This window comes from Crocodylus siamensis, chromosome 4, assembly GCF_052110815.1.
Source record: "Crocodylus siamensis isolate JL-2025a chromosome 4, ASM5211081v1, whole genome shotgun sequence".
Lineage (NCBI taxonomy): Eukaryota > Metazoa > Chordata > Crocodylia > Crocodylidae > Crocodylus > Crocodylus siamensis.
The window spans coordinates 203,710,019-203,727,610 of NC_143398.1; the positions used below are offsets into that span (position 1 = coordinate 203,710,019).

The 17,592-nt window shown below is 43.3% G+C and overlaps 1 pseudogene; it reads left to right on the top strand.

Moving 5' to 3' along the window:
- Nucleotides 1-17,592, top strand: part of LOC149867458 (dynein axonemal heavy chain 11-like) — a 291,701-nt pseudogene that overhangs the window by 149,885 nt on the left and 124,224 nt on the right.

A 17,592-nucleotide genomic window follows, 5' to 3' on the forward strand; every position in this document is an offset into this window, starting at 1 on the left:
GCTCCTCCCATGTCCCAACGCGCTGTGCCTCCTTTCTTGTTTTCATCAGGGTCTCCACTCTCCTCCTTCTCTCTCTGGGGCCACTCTATCCTCACTGAACAACTGCTCTGGAAATGCACCTTCTTCTTTTCTTTTGCTGTCTCCTGCTGGTTTTCAGTTCCTGCCATTGCCGGCTCTTTCTCCTCATGACAGCTGGCTCTGCCCACAAGACTAGTGGGCATAGATGGAAGTGACAAGTTTCACCTGATTTGTCCATAGAAAGCCATAGCCCTGACCAAACACTAGTGCATGGCTGCAAACAGCTTCTAAAATGGCTGATCCGGTGAAGATCTGAACAGTCATTGCAGGAGGGGTGAGATGAAGACATTTCAAAACAGAGCATCTGTAACTTCTGTCTGCCTGCCTGCCAGCCTGTCTCTGTTTTCAGAATGGGAGTGGAGGGAGTTTGGTCTGGAGGCTTTTCAGCCTCTGCTGGAGGGTAGGACAGGTGAATTGGAGCCCCCCCAAGGTGAGTGGGCTCCAATTCACCAATCCCACCCCCCAGCGCTGGCTGAGGAACCCCTAGGACGATCTCTCTCTGCTCCCTTTCCCCCCTCCCATTCTGAAAAATTTGCAGCTTGGCAGGGAGAAGGGGCCATTGCTAGGGGAAACTTGCTGCAGACTGGCAGCCAGCAACTAGATTCCCCTTCCCCCTAGAACAAACAGTGAACTTCTGTTTGTTCCAGGGGATCGTTGTAATTCAGAATGCTTCCTGCAAAGTGTTCTCAGTTACAGCAGGGAGCTGCACTTCTGTCTGCACCCACTATTCTAACTATACTGCTGCTTTCCAGCTCTCTGACTATGCATGCCAGTGCTGCTATGACAGTCTTTGAAATGATACTTCTTCTACCATCTCTCAGACTTCTTAAAGGTCAACACTTAGAGGGTTACATTCTTAAAATCACAGGGTTTAATTGAACAAAACGTGTGGAAAAAAAGGCAATATTAAACAGAATTTGATGACTCCCTCTCTTCTCTAATTATATTGGCTCTGTATTGTTGGAAAGAAAAAAATCTTGCTTTTATCAATGACATAAACAGTTCTATTGGACTGTTTCTGTTTTTACTGGTGGCAGTGCAAATCAGGATTAAATTCATTATGGTCACATTAATTAGACAAATGTTAAACCCAAGCTTATGGAACTCTGAAAACTATAAAGCCAGACTCTCATTTTATTTGTACTACTATGGTATTGGAAACAATCCAAGCCTTTTTGGCACTGCTAAGTACATGTACATTCCTGTTTTCTGTCTGTTCTTCTCTCTTTTCCATGGGCTTTTAGAATAGGGCAAGCATAAAACATTTTTTAAACTTAAAATACAACAAAAGAGCCGCTACCTTGATTTTAACTGGCTTTATGTCCACCAACAAGGTTTACGTAGAAAATTAGAATCTTGGTGCGAGTCAGTGTGTGAAGGGGTTTAGGAGACTGTTCAGTGGAAATGCTTAACCTATTTGTTTCAATTCTCTCAGTAGGTGTGCAGTTATAAAGTAGTAATTTAACATACTGAGTAACCTAGAATCTGAGCCAAAAACTGATTTACTTTCATTGATGGGGTTAGAGAAGATAAATATGACTGGACGAAGCTTGACAACTGAGATGTCATTGTTCATTGAAACAAATGGGACCCTTCTTAATTTATTTTCCATTAAAAGTAAAGGCAGGAAGAGTTAAACTTATTGGCTTGTTTTAGAAATGTATTATAGTTTTTTAAAGCATTTCACATTTTAAATACTTCAGGCTTTTGAGTAACATTCTCTCTTCATGATAATCTTTAATTACAGGAGGATATAAATATAGCTTATTTCATGCAGTTCTAAGCATAACCTTCCTCTTTCTGACATTAGAGACAGTTGTTTAAGATTATTTTAAAATTAGGCTTGTTTAGGCCTTCTTTGGAGTACTTGTTTATTAGTTAGTATGTCTTCCTTAAACTTTGTAATCCAGAACATAGGCCCCAACTTCTGTTTTTGCTGGGGAGTGGGTAAAATGATGGCTTTGTGGAAAATTTCATGTATTTCAGGTAACAGTGCCCTTCTTAAGAGGGCCCAGGGCCCTCAGGCCCCTGTATACTTAGCACCTCTGATCCAGAGGTTTTTATTAGTGATTCTCAACTTTTTAGACTAAATGTCATCAGCATCAGCAACCTCTTGATTCAAGGATGACCTCTACCATGGCTCATTGATGGGTATTAAGATGACTTAAAAGTCCAATCCTTGAGCCACAGATTCACCTGCAGAAGTTACAGGTCTTTGCTCAGGGGAGAGTAGGTTACAGGCTGGGATTTCTTTCCTTTTCCTTCCTCTGCTCTCTTTCCCTGTTTTGAGGGCAAGAAGCCTTACCTTCAAATGGGCTGCTGCTTGATTGAGGTTGCAGTGTGATTGGAGCTGGTCAGCAGCCAGCTCCTCCCAGCTCTTTATGTTGGCATCGATTTTCTTGAGGTATGCCTTCGGTGGGTCTTTGTATTATTTTCTCTAGCCACCGTTGGATCTCAGGCCATTACTACGTTGGAAATAGAGCACTTGTTTTGGGAGTTGAGTCGGGCATCTGTGCACTATGTCCAGTCCAGCAACGTTGGTGTTTAAGGATCATTAGCTTAGTACTGGTAACATTGGCTTCAGCAAAGATGCTGGTGTTTGTGCAGTGATCTTCCCATTTGATGTGGAGGATATTCTGGAGCCCTTGTTGGTGATATCTCTCCAAGATCTTGAGATGACAACAGTAGATGACCCATATTTCACCCACCTTCTTAGATTCAAGCCACCACTTAGAAAATGCCATGTCTTAGGTGTCACCTGTTTTTTACTATGGAAAATTGATAGACTAATTCTTCTGTTGCAAAGAACTCATAAACACCAAAACAGATAAGAATATTTTTTACACTGTGTGCTCATATTTAAATTCTCTGAGTGTATCTTTTGAATCATGTGTAGGTATGCAACACTCTTAAAAGGATCTTGTGACGCCCTGGTTGAGAATTACTGTGTTATGCCATTTATCTCATGTTGCAGAATATGCTATCCTAAAAGGCAATGCAACATGCGTCTTCCTAGGATGTGGCAAACTGAGTGGAGGTAACTGGAACCAAATTCCAGTCTCAGTGAGGTTAGTTCTGTCATGTTTGATAAAAAAGCAATGTCTTTAGTAACATATCCCTAACAGAAAAATATTGTATTAATTCAAATCCAAGATAAGTTTTTCCCCCTGTTTAACACGATGGGGGAAACACTTCTAATTTTGGATTCAAGTACAAGCAGGAGACAGGAGGCTACTGCAGGCTGGAGCTGCAGCTGCAACCTCTGCCCTCCACAGCCTCTTCTCCCTGCCTTTTCCTTTCCTCCTCTGCCTCCCATAGCCTGTGTCCCTTGCTGACTTTCTCCCTCGTCCCTCCCCTGCTGCATACTCTCTGCCTCTGGCTCTAGCCCCAGCCCCCCTCTGCCTTTGGGCACAGAGCCCATGATGACTCTAGCTCCTGCCTGGCCACTCAGTGGCAGATCTGGCTCTGGCTCTGGCTCTGGCTCTGGCTCCAGCTCTGGCTTTGGCTCCAGGGCAGGAGGGAGAGCAAGTGAGCAAGCAATGGGTAGAGCAGGTGCCAGATGGTACAGGCACCATGGGCAGTGGCAGGAGACAGGAGGTGCAAGCAGAGGGGGGGCATGCAGGAGTTGTGGCAATTGGTGGGGGAGGGCAGGTGGCAGGGGGTCTGCCACTGCCTGCCCCCTACTTGTGCTTGCCCTGCTGCAGTGGTGGTGGTGGGGAGGAACAGATTTAAGATGACCTTCCAATGATTAAATTTTATACATGGAAAATTATAACAAATTTATAAATTTTCCATGTATAGAATCTAATTATTCTAGGGGTGACTTAAATTCAAAATCATCTTGGATTTGGGTAGTTATGGTATTTCCTGAGGTCAAAAATTAAATTGAGAGTGTAATAAAGAGAACCCTTCCATATATTCATCAGATGTTATATGTTCCTTCTATGCCACTATATATATTCTTTCAAGAAGGTAGGGGCTTGCTGTCCAATAAAGCTATGAGAAACAGCATTGTTTCATTTCAAGTTCTGTTTCACCATTTCGAAGGGACAGTGTTTTGTTTCAATGTTTCGTTTCATTTCGAAACATGGTTGTTTCATTTCACTGAAACTGTTTCGACATATTTTGCCCATAGGCTGTAATGGGGAACCACAAAACTGCCTATAACTTTTTCATTTCTTGCCTGATTCAAATGAAAACATCACGGAGGGTAGCCCCTGCTGAGGCCACAAATACAGTCAAGTTTCAAGAAGATAGGTGTAGGAGTTTCTGGCAAACTGCACCTCAAGCTGCTGACAAGCAAAACTCTTGACATGTCTGACTTTGTGTGTGTGTTAAGGCACACCCTCACTGGTGCTGGAACCTCTACACAACACGGTAGTGTGCCCCAATGAGGTCTCCTCCTCCCCTACAGCCTCCATCCGGTCCACCACTTTAAATAGCAACAGGTAGTAATAATTTAGTAAGCATCACAGTAGCATTAGCAGTATCTCAGGCAGCCAAACTGTCACAGAGCCTTTCTTTCCTTTCCTGTAGGAGCTTCTTCTCCAGAAGCTGCCAGAAAAATCTCCCTGCCAGCCCCAGCCCTGGGACTTAGATGTGCCCTGGGCTCTGCCTCCTTCTGGTCACCTGACTGGGAACAGGTGCTGAGGGTGTTGGTTTAAGGACATGGCACTGGCAGACAAGGTTCTTTGTGTCAATCTGGGATCTTTTAGTAGACCAACTGAATAGTTAGAGAACTATATCTTAGCAAGGTTTCAGGTTGAAAAATCCTTCGTCAGGCTGAAGAAGCACCTGCATTTGGTGTGTGTGCTGTTCCTGGATGGAAGGAATGGTAAAGAAGCCAGAGGCTGGCATGTAGTGCAGGTATCTGGTGATGAGGTTAGCAAGGTTCAGTGCTTGTTTGAATTTACAAAACATTTTTCACAGACAAGCCTATGAACTGCACTTCATTAACCTCCTAGGTACAGAAACTCATGGATTCAATATAGACATTGGATTTATGACACACTACAACCTGCCACGCCACTGGTAGTCCCACCAGGCTTCCTGACCCTGGCAGAGTACAGTTTTAGTGATCATGCCCAGGTCCTAGGGCCTCCTTTTTCCCCATAGCCCCAGCTCATACCTCCAAGTTCATCCTGGCACAGGAGTTCATCAAAGACACGTTCTTCCCCTGCTGGCTGGTGATGCAGTGAGTGCCACCTCCAGCTCTGAGAGCAGGGCATTAAATGGTTTTCAGTTTTAAAAAAATGAAAAAAGGATATATGTGTGGATGTAGTGAGGAGAGTGGCACTCACTTGGAGTGTACCTGGAGCTTGTATAACCCAGCAGTGGCAGGTTTACCTTAAGGAACACCACCTGCTCCACCAAACCAGGATCCAAGGAGGTGTGGTGCGGTGTCACTACATCACCAGCAATCCTGAACACCCTATCACTTGGAACACTGGTTGGTGCACAGGACAGGTGTTCCCAGGCAATCATGGCCAGATCTGGCCACATCTGGCTGCAGCTTGCCAAGTAGGCCTAGGGGGTCAAACAGCAGTGGCTCCATGTCCTTGGCTAGATAGGCAGCCACCAAGGCCTGAGAACTACCTGCCTGATGGTGGGGTCTGGTGCCTCTGGACCCTGGTATGGAAGCCATGCCCTTGGCCCACATTGGCAGTGCCTGTGGTGGAGGAGGGGACTGGCTGGTGGATGGCATGCTGACACAGGACAGTGGATTCCCCTCTTCCACATCCCCCTGCCTCCAACATTCTGCCTCCCTGACTTTCTTCAGCAGTTCCTCTGTCCACTAATCCGTGCTTTGGCTGCTGTATATGTTCCCCTTCACCCTCAGATCACACATGGAGGCCAGCACATGGACCATACTGGACTGCAAGGGATCAAGCCATTTCCCGATGCCCTTCTTCAGCTGCCTCACCAGTGCCTGCATGTCTGGTGACAGCAGCTTGCCCCAGCCAGGAATATTGATCCCCTGGAACATTTTCATTTTGTTCTGAAGTTCCCTTACTATAGGGATCACCTGGCTAAGGAAGGCATCACCAGCACCGAGGGTCTCAGTGGCCTTGAGGAAGGACTTGAGGACCACTTATGTCTGGGAGATGGTATCCCACTTAGCTCTGTTAAGGTGGCCACAAATCTCAATCTCCCCAAGCACGGCCATCTCATTGATGGCCGTTTATTGCTCCACCAGCCTCTTGAGCATCACATATGTGGAGTTTCACTGAGTCTCCACATCCTGCATGATTTTTTGCTGCAGGATGTTAAGATCTGCTTGTTTGTCCCACAACGTCTTGTCCACCTCGATGCTCCGGTGGAAGTAGCCTGCCACCTTCCTGCATTTGGAAATGAGCTTGCTGCTGGTGCTGGCACCATCACCAGCAGCCCTGTCCCCCTCCAAGGCATCCCTGACAGTGAGGTGCAACTTGGGTGCCACACAGCAGATGCCAACAAATTTGGCATCATAGGCCACCTTGACCATATTGGCTCCACTGTCAGTGACCATGAACCCGCAGGTTAGCTCACCCTGCCCAATGAGCCACCCCTGCACCAAGCAGCTCATGGCCCCCATGATCTCAGTTGCTGTGTGGGACTTATCCATCATCTTGGCTTGAAAGAGAGACCACTGATGGCCTGACTGGTTGCACCAGTGCCCTGTGAGGGAGAGGTGTACATGATCTCCACTCCAGCTGCTCCAGATAACTGAGGTGAAGTGTAGGGCCACCTGCGGACCTGCCTTGCACAGCTCCTCCCTCAAGCATGCCTCATACAGGGGGGGCACCACCGTCCTGCTGAAGGTGGTGCATGTAGGCACTTGGTACAATGGGGCCATGAGTGCCATGAGCCACCTGAAACCTGGCTGGTCAACTAAGGAGAAGGTCTGGCCATCAAAAGCAAGCATCTCCCCAATGCTCTGGGTGATCTCGCTCACCTTTGCAACATGACCCCTTTTCTGTCTGCCTTTTCCCTACTGTTCCAGGGTGGCCTGCCTCTACTTCATTGGGGGACAGGACAGGGGCTTTAGAGTGAGAAGGAGACTTCTTTTTGGGCATGGTCTCACTGATGCCAGACTGAGGAGGAGCAAGGGCAAGGGGGTGGTGCCTGCGGAGATGCATCAGCATCCCCATGGTGTTTATGTGTTTTGTTCCCTTGCCCCAGCTGGTTTTGGCTCAGCAGTGCAGGCAAATAGCATATGTGGGATCATCTGCCAGCTCAAAATGATCCCAGGCCAGAATACCCGCTCACTTCTGGGGTGCGGGTGCATGTGTGGATGCTGTCTTTTCCACCTCCTCAGCAGGCAGAGGTGCAGCAACAGGAGGAGTGGACTCAGTTGAGCCACTTGACTCTGCACCCTCTACCTCAACCTTGTCCAAAGTGCTTTCTGGGGAAGGAGGCTCTAGAAGATACTTTGAGGGGTGTGGAGCACAAATACAAATGATTCCCCCTCCTTCCCTAGAATTTCCCTTGCTATGGCACTCGCATCCCGATCCAGATCCAGCTCTTCCTTTGGCATACCATGGGAAGTGAAATGGGGGTGAAGGATACTTTCATACTGGTGCTGCTGCGTGTTGTCCTGTTGGTGGGGGATGGGGGTGATGGCTCGTGCTCTTGGAGGAAATGCAGACTCAGGCACAGACAGTGGCACTGCTTCCCCTCCTTGCTGCCTGTAGAACTAGAAGCCTCATGCCTGCTTGTTGTAGGAAAGCGGCTATGTCTCAGTTTGGGTGCGGAACTTATAGCTCTCCCTCTACCTGCTCTTTGGCCTCTCTCTGAAGGCTTGCCAGCTGCCTTTCCAGAATGCTTTATGGTGTGTTTCATAGTGTCTTTGCCTTCATGTGCTGGAAAATCTGTGTGTTAGTATCATAGTATCATAGTATCATAGTAGCTAGAGTCGGAAGGGACCTAGGTAGATCATCTAGTCCGACCCCCTGCCTTGGCAGGAAAGAGCACCGGGGTCAGATGACCCCGGCAAGGTGCTTATCTAACTTCCTTTTAAAAATCCCCAGGCTAGGAGCCTGCACCACTTCCCCTGGAAGCCGGTTCCAGGCCCTAGCCGCCCTGACTGTGAAGTAGCGCCTCCTAATATCTAATCTAAACTTACCCTCCGCCAGCTTGTGACCGTTATTCCTGGTCACTCCTGGCAGCGCACGGGGGAACAGGGACTCCCCCAATACCCGCTGATCCCCCCTGACCAGTTTGTAGCAGGCCACAAGGTCCCCCCTTAACCTTCTCTTGTGGAGGCTAAACAGGTTCAGGTCCCGTAGCCTCTCCTCATAAGGCCTGCCCTGCTGACCCCTGATCATACGAGTGGCCCTCCTCTGGACTCTTTCCATATCGTCCACGTCCCTCTTGAAGTGTGGCGCCCAGAACTGGACGCAGTACTCCAGCTGCGGCCTGACCAGTGCCGCATAGAGGGGGAGGATCACCTCCCTGGACCTGCTCGAGATGCATCTGTGGATGCATGACAGGGTACGGTTGGCCTTCTTGACTGCCTCCCCACACTGCCAGCCCATGTTCATCGTGGAGTCAATGATTTATGATTTATGAAATATATGTAGATAATTGTATATGTATGTGTATTTATGTAATGTATGTATGTATGTACTTATGTAATAAATAAAATATATAAATGTATGTAGCATATATTCCCAAATAAATTCTGTACTATAATATGGAATATATGCTGTGCTTCTGTGCACAGTGAATGGAATGCACACTGTGAGAGAAAGCACAGATTTCTTTTCTGGAGGAAAAGAATCAAAATAGACTAACAAAAACAAGAAGAGGATTTTTTGGGGAGAAATAAATTGAAAGGAATGAATGAATATAATAATGAAATAAAAGGTAGAAAGCAAAAGGTATTGATGAACCCCACTTGCTATGAGGAGGCTAGCAAGTAGGAGATGATAGTTTTTGTTGTTTGATGCTGCTGAGCTGCTGGAAGACACAGCTCAGTAACTGACCCCAAGGCAGAAAGCAGCTCAGTTCAAACAATGCTGCTTTTTATGCAGTTTTTCCATCCCTCTCCCAGAGCACTGGGATTGGAAGGGACCTAGGGGAAGGATCACGGTTACTAGCCAGCTACACAGTCAATATCAGAGCAGTCTTTCCCCCTCTTCCCTCTCCCTTTTGAAACGTTTGAAATATTTCAACTGCACTTGTTTCATTTCGAGGCTGTTTCAAAGCCTTTCATTTTGTTTTGAATTCACTGTTTTGAGCTTGAAACAAGTCGAAACAGTGTCAAAACAAAACAGCCAGCAAAATTTCACACAGCCCTATTGTCCAATGCTTCTGTACATTACAGACAAATCTGAAAGTGGTCACCATGGTACATTAGGGATATGTCTACACATGTGCTTTAATGTGCATTAGCCTATTTTAGTGCACATTTAAGTGTTACTAAAAACAGTGCTATTAGTTAGTAAGCGTTAAAACAGGCTAATATGCATTAAATATCACTTAAAAACTGTACCCTTTAGTTACTGTGCATTAAAACAGACTAAAGTGCATTTTCCTAGTATCTCACAATGGAGGTACTAGATTTAATCCATGTTAACTAAAGCACGTTAATGCATGTGTAGACATGTCCTAGAATATCAATCACTATTGTGTTTTATATCCAGTTCTATTAATTGATTCTGGCTCCCACAGGACATTTCTTCAGTTACCAAGTTCAAGTTAACTGCTTGTCTGGTTTGCATTAAGATAATTCTGTAAAAAAAACAAGGGCTGTATTGTGGTTTTCCTTTGCCATGTTGCTGTGCTATTTTTTTCATATCACTCTGCCTTATCTTTGGGCCACATGGCATATTTCCTTTCATGCTTCTTTCAGCTCATGAAACTGCCCTTCAGCAATGCCATAGCATGGATGCTGTATATCGTACATTGATTACTTTCTTTCATGATTCTATCACTTGATCTTGATTCTGCTCATCTGTAACCTCTATGTAATGACCTTACCTACCTCCTTTCAACCTTTCTCCAAAGAGGTGATCAATACCTGCTGTTTTGCCTTTATTCAAATGATGGATAGCTTTAGTAACTCTTTGATCTTTTTTTGGGCTCCTAGTCACCATCAGCTTCTTCAAGCACTGACCTTCAGCTTTGAACTCTTTCACACACTTTCTGAGATGTGGTCATTTCAAAGGTTTAAAGAACACTCTGAAACATTCTTTTCTTCATGGCTGGTTTTATTAGATTTTTAACTCTCCAAAAATAAAAAATAAATCATTTTTATTTTGTGTTTTGACATTTTGGAAGTTCAACAGCTACTGGTTGGCGTGCTGGATCTGGTACTGACTGTGTACTTGTCCCAGTTTTGAGGGTCATCCAACCCTTTTCACGAGGTTAGATCCACCCTCAGCAGACTACTCAGAGCTCATCCACTTCGAAGTGGTAAAATAAAGTAAGTTCTGATCAAAAGATAGCAGGCTGGCCTCAAAGCTCCCTTCTGGTGCTACAAATGAATCTAGACAGGTGTAGCATATACAAAGTCAGAGATGGGAGAGTTTTTAGAAGGAAGTTTTAATTATCAAAACAAAGCTTCAAGATTTCTTCTTTCACTTCAAAGGGAAGATAACAATGCAAACACATCCTCTTCCTGTCACATAGCTAAGCAAAGCTTCATATTGAAATGAAGGGCAAAGTTTACTTCCTCCAGCTAATGGAAAAAAAAGAGGCAGAAATAATTATTTTTATTTTTCAAAATAGAGTAAATGCTTCAAACCACAACCAATCTGAATGCAACTGTATTCAGCCTCCAAGACAGAGACTTCCTTGTGTCTTGGGCTGGTAATAAAGATAGAGCTGGAATTTGTGATGAAGTAAACAAGTCTGGAAAAGGGTGAATAATTTTGTATAATGACCAACAATACAGCTCCAAAATGTTTGGAGATTCACTGCTTTTAAATTATTATTGTAATTGTCATTCAGATTTTTTTTAACTTCAGACAAATTTATCCATTTCTATTTATCCATTTTTATTATGTTGCTCTACCATGGGCATTGTGTATGTTGGCATCCAGCTGTGCACTTGGTTGGGTGCACCATAGATTGGTCTGCGTAGTTGAATCATGATGTTTTTATGACTAGATCTTAGTCTCACCTGAACCTACAATGAAAAGACAATAACGTTCAGGAAGCCAAGGCAGTGGAGCATAAATACAACTGCATCCTGCTGAAACTCTGAGCACTGGTATCCTTGTCAACGGGGCCTGCTTTATTATAATATAATATATCCTTGTTATAATATACTGATATTGAAATGAAAGAGCCAACTTATTTTCTGTTAATTTTCTAATTATTTTAAATTTCTGATGGAACACTCTTAACAGTGTGTCCTGGGTTTTGGGGTTGTTTTTAGTTTTTAAATTTACTTTTAAAATATTATAATTTGTTTCCTCTTCTGTTAGCATTTTTAAAAGTTTTGGGGAGGCAGGGTTGGTTTGGTTTGTTTTTTCCCAGCAAGACCAGAACTCACTCTTCAAAGGCAATGAAGAAACTGACTGACAAATACAGAAAGCCAACAAACTGGGAAAATAGAATATTTTTTGCAATAACTTCTTTTAGTTTTAATGGATCACAAGTGTTGTTAGACAGCTACATCAAACACTAAATTTACATAGACAAATAGGATTTTATCCAAGCTTGACCTTCTTTGAAATATCACTAAAGCATGTATGAAAATTAAAATATGACACTCTAATTCTAATAGTGTTTAAGTGATATTGTAGCCATGATGGTCCAGATAATATCTGAGGGGCAAAGATTTCTGTGGGTGATATCTTTAATCAGACCAACTGTCTGGTTGGGGATAGCCTAGCTTTTGAACAATGCGTTGCATCTGAAAGTTTGTCTAAGTCTATACCAACCATGCTGTTGGTTCAATAAAAGATATCTCCCACAAAAATCCTTGCCACACTTCAATTTTGAAAGATTTTATTGTCATGCTAACTATTGGTTTCTGTAAGCTGTACATGTTGGGATTAATTTATCCCTGATGTAACTGCACTGAAATCACGGGTATTTCTGTCCTGCATCAATACAAAACTGAGCTATTTCAATGTACATCATGAAAAATGGAAAGGAGAGACCCAACTACCCCAGAACAGCCAAGATCCTAGGAATTAGCCTGCTCACCTGGAATGTGGGTAACCCAGGCTCAAGTCCCTGCATTGTTTGCTTCAATCATTCAGCCTCAAGGAGCTGGGACCATGAACCTCTTTTTTCCATATTTAACATGAGTATCTACCTGCAGGCCACTGGCTGTTCAGGGCTGGGTTTCTCTTGCTGAAGTCGGTCCACTTTGCATCAATATTTAAATTAGCTGGAGCAGGAATGTGAATCTCATTTCCCGTATCATAGGTGAATGCCATAACCACAGAGCAGGGGTGGGTAATTATTAGGGCTGGAGGGCCACTTAAGGAGTTTTGGTGAGCTGTTGTGGGTGTAGGGGGGTGCTGACCTGGCCTCCTGGTGTGGGGAGGCCACTTAATTTTATCTTTCTGAATCTCTCTGAATCGATTTGGAGGGTTCCAATTCGATTTGGAGAGATTAAAAGATCCTCTGATTTGATTTGGATTCAAAGATTTGGCCACTAAATAGTGCCGAATCTCTGCTGAATCGAATCAGGGACCAAAGTTTCACAGAGCCCCAATATTTAATCAAGGAGTTTGAAGAGCAGCACCAAACTCCCCTGCAGGATGAGGGACTCATCTGAGAGTTAGGAAGAATCTTGGTTTCCCTCACCCCTGGTTAGTGCCTTAAGTACTAGGCTATTGAGTTAATTTCTCTGGAGTCCAATTAGATCATATTATTATGTGATTACATGTAAATGTATAATTATTTCAAGGATCACTGTCATTGTAAATTTTTAATAGGGTATTGAATCCTTTGGAGGAATACTTAGAAGAACTCTAAGACTTTCATTGAGAAGTTGCACTTTGAGTAAGCACCTTGAGTCATCTTCATCTCTTCTTATTCATATCTATGACAAATCTAACCATTTTTTCAATTATCTGTGCACATTGTTCCCATTTGTGAGCACCCAAAATGAACAATTGAAAGTCAGGAGCATGACTGTGGTGGCACTTAGAGGCTGAATGATTGTCCGCTGATCTCTCTTACTGATGGTAGAAAGGATACAAATGCCAACTATAGTTCATGATACAATTCTCCAAGAGAAGAAATGTCACAGTGAGTTTTGGGATGTAGGAGAATACTGAAAGCATGGATTCGGAGAAACAAACTGAAAGGGTTTTTTTGGAATGGAGGGTGGAATCCACAAATCATTATGCTCTTGTTCTAATGTAATTTGAAGTTTGAAACACATTTATTTTCATAGGCACTTTCACACAATGTGTGTTAACATTTTTATTTTATTTTATTTGTTGCTCTCCAGGTTGTCTCAAGCTTTTCACCTGTAGCAGCCCTCAGAGATGAAAGAACAGGTTAGAAGTACTTAGAAAAGCTGGATGTGTACAAGTCCATGGGGCCAGATGCAGTGCATCCAAGGGTGCTGAGGGAGCTGGCTGATGTGATTGCAGAGCTGCTGGTCATTATCTTTGAAAACTTGTGGCAATTGGGGGAGGTCCTGGACAAGTGAAAAAGGGCAAATATACTGCCCATCTCTAATAAAGATGAAGGATCCAGGGAAGTACAGGATGGAGGATCTAAAGGAGGATCCAGGGAAGTACAGACCAGTCAGCCTCACCTCAGTTCCCTGAAAAATCATGGAGCAGGTCCTCAAGGAATCCATTTCTAAGTACTCTGAGGAGAAGAAAGTGTTCAGGAACAGTCAGCATGGATTCACCAAGGGCAAGTCATGCCTGACCAACCTGATTGCCTTCTATAATGAAATGACTAAGTGTGGGTGTGGGGAAAGCAGTGGACATGACATACTTTGACTTTAACCAAGAAGGCTAATGGTATACATTAGTAGGAGACTGAGGGAAGTGATTCACCCCTCTATTCAGCACTGCTGAGGCCATATCTACTGTCTCCAGTTTTGGGCCCCATCTACGGAAGGATGTGGACAAATTGGAGAGAGTTGAGCAGAGAGCAACAAAAGCAGGGGGCTGGGGCACATAACTTATGAGGAGAGGCTGAGGGAACTGGGCGTATTTAGTCTGCAGAAGTGAAGATTGAGAGCCTTCAGCTACCTGATGGGGGGTTCCAAAGAGGATCGAGCTGGACTGTTCTCAGTGGTGGCAAATGACAGAACAAGATGCAATGGTATCAAGTTGCAGCAAGGGAAGTTTAGGTTAGATATTAGGAAAAACTTTCTCACTAGGAGCGTGGTGAAGCACAGGAACAGGTTACTTAGAAAGATAGTGGAATCTACATCCCTGGTGGTTTTTAAAGCCCAGCTAAACAAAGCCCCAGCTGGAATGATCTACTTGGGGATGGTCCTGCTTTGAGCAGGATGCAGGGGGTTAGACTAGATGACTTCCTCAGGTCCTTTCCAACCCTAATTTTCTATGATTCTATATACACTGAGAGAAAGAGCAAGGACATTTCCAGCTCTGGTGAGCTGCACAGCCATTGACTGGTTTCACTCCAGGCCCCCAGCAGCATTGCAGTCTGTCAGTAGCAGTTTCATTGAAAAGATGGATTTACTTAATGTAAGTATATATTGCTTTACTTTTCATAAGATTTTATTATTTATAGGGTTTTTTTGGACTATTAGTAAATGTACAGTAGAAGAGCTTTAACAAATGTTGAATTACTTTGTGTCTTGTCATTAAATATAATGCTGTTTAGGAATAAAAAGCAATTTGTGGGACATATTTTCAGTTTTACAGGATTTTCTTTGGGGTGCCTGAATTTTTATGCCTGTCTAACATACAGATCAACAACAATGGAGAATGAAGGAAAATCCAAAAATTATGTATAGCTCAGGAAACAAAGTGTAAGTTTCTACATCCTCATGTAAAAAAAGGGGTCAGTATTGCTGATTTTAGCTCATCCTGCTAATTTAATGGTGAATTCTACAATATTTAGTGTTTTTCTTAAATTCCTAATTCATAGAATCAAGACACTGCATGGAAATCCTCCCCCTCTCCTCCCCACCTTATATTTTTAAAACAAAATTATGTTCTTGCTGTTATAGTTGCTAAGAAAAATGTGAAAACATTACCTGAATACGCCTCAGACTTAGAAGAGAGAAGAGAAAAAAGAGGTCAACACATATTATTTGTTTTTAAATCATGATTTTTAAGCCAGTCATGCTTTTTGCTGGATTGATTCATGAATTTTGAAAACTCTGTTTTGAAGTGCTATCTGCAAAGGCACACAATTTATTCACTCTACATGTGGGATCTGCTTGCAGGAAGAAAGTCTGTTCCAGGTGGGTTGCTGAAAGTTAAGTGCCTGGGATTCTTTGACTGTCATTGTCAGCCCAGCTGAGGCCCTCCACTGTCCATTTAGCGGCAATTTTGAATTTAATTGTCTTTCTGCACATAAGCAAGGAGCCATAGTTTTGGTTTTTCTGATAGAAATGGAAATTTTCTGGTGAGACTGAAATCTTTTCACATAAAATTTAGAATAAAAAAACTAGAATTTTGCATCAGGTTCCTGACAAACTGTAATAAAAATGCCCTTGCCTCATATAAATGACATATGTAAGCATACTCTGGAGAGTCTACAGTTATGATAACTTGTTCATGTGTTTTTGTAAACTCTCATTTGAGTGGCTTGCTACTGGCCTAAAAATAGGCCCCTACCTTTTAGGATGTAAATGCAAAGTAATACTTGGGTTATAAAGGCAAACTGCCTGAACTAAAGATGCAGCACCATCTATTTTCTATCTCTTAATGTCTTGTATCATACCTACTTATTTCAAGGGGTTTCCAAAAAGAATACCTGCTTGTTGAATATATGACATAGATGTAGCCACCAATGCAATGAAACATAGAGACATCACTGAGGATTACATGTGGAGGCCACTGCTCATGTTATTAATTAGCTGTTGATGTAACATGCAATAGTTGTGCCCTATCCATTCCTGGGGTAGAATCCAGGTGTGAATTTCAAGCTGCCCTCGGTGACTTCATGTGTGTCATTTCCCTTCTTTACATTACCATCTACAAGCAAATTGTCCTGTGAATTGCCAGAGTACTTATTCTCTCATATTGGTATTAACATAAGGTAGCCTCAAGCTGTGCAGGACCTAAAGATAGAATCCCCACTAAGGCAAAACGCTGCTCAGGACCAGTGCCTGACTGCCCTCTGCTGGTGTTAAGGTTGCAGACTTGACCCAGGTCACCTGCAGTCCGTGTCAGAAACCTACCAAAAGTTTCCAGCTGGAGTGCACTTCACTGGGTGAGAACAGGAAAGTTAGAAAGGCCACAAGCCTTTCTGTAAATCTTGTCTTGTTACAATACATTTCTCCTTGACTCTGTAATCAGCTGATTCCCTGACATTAAAGGAGATTTTTGCATCTATCTCAAGAGGAGGTGAAGAATGAGATGGCATCAAAATTGTGCTGTTCATGCCCAGGGATTTCCAGTAGAGCCACATATTATGTCTGGGAGCCAACTAGGCTTCCTTCAGCCACCAGTAAATTCAGCATAGCAGAGGCTTGAACACTTACCACATTACCAGCAGATACCCCGCCACTGCCAATAGAAAGGGAACAGTAGGTTCCACCTAAGCTGGGGAAAAAACGAGTACGAAGTAGTAGAAGGGATGAAGACGTCATGATTGGGAAGGGAGAGGGAGAGAATTCTGGGCCTTCTGTCCTTGCAGTAGGATCTGTTACTGCCTGATAGTATCAAATTCTCACCCCAACTACTGAAGTGATCCTTATGAGCAATGACCCTTGGTGCTTAGATGGCTGGGGGTTAATGGATGCAGTTCCCTGCTCTGAGTCAGCTTGAAAAGACTATTTAAACCCAGAGTGTATTGTGAGCATTGTAGAGTTTGGGTTAAATTCCAGCATTTTAGTCAGGATGTGGCTGCAAAGCATCATGCCTTCATAGGGAGAAGCATGGAATATGAAAAATGTTGACTTCTGGGAAATGTTGCCAGTGAAACAGGTGACAGGATCACTTTTTAATGGCCACTTCATAAAATAGGAAAAAAAGATATTCTTTGTAAAATGACACACCGGTTTTAAGGAAAGACTGCCAAATCACTGAAAAAATAGCAGGTTTTAATGGAAAAAAGATGTAGAGTTCCTTACTGGAAATGGCAATATGACTACCACTGTGAGGTTCCTGTATAAGGAATTGGGTATAAGGTTTTGATCATGAAAAGCTAGTTCCTAGTAAGAACCAGGGCATTTTATACTGGCAGGAACCAGGACATTTTACAATTAGCACCAAGCCAAAATGTCTTTTTTTCCCTCTGTGATTACTCTGAAAATGGGAAACAGGTATTTCCACACAGCATGGAAGCTGCCACAATCAAACTGTGATCCTCATAAGCCCATATTTATTATCTGTTAAGCATGGTTAAAGCATGCTAAATTGTAATATTAAAAATATTAGACCACAAAATAATTGAAATGTT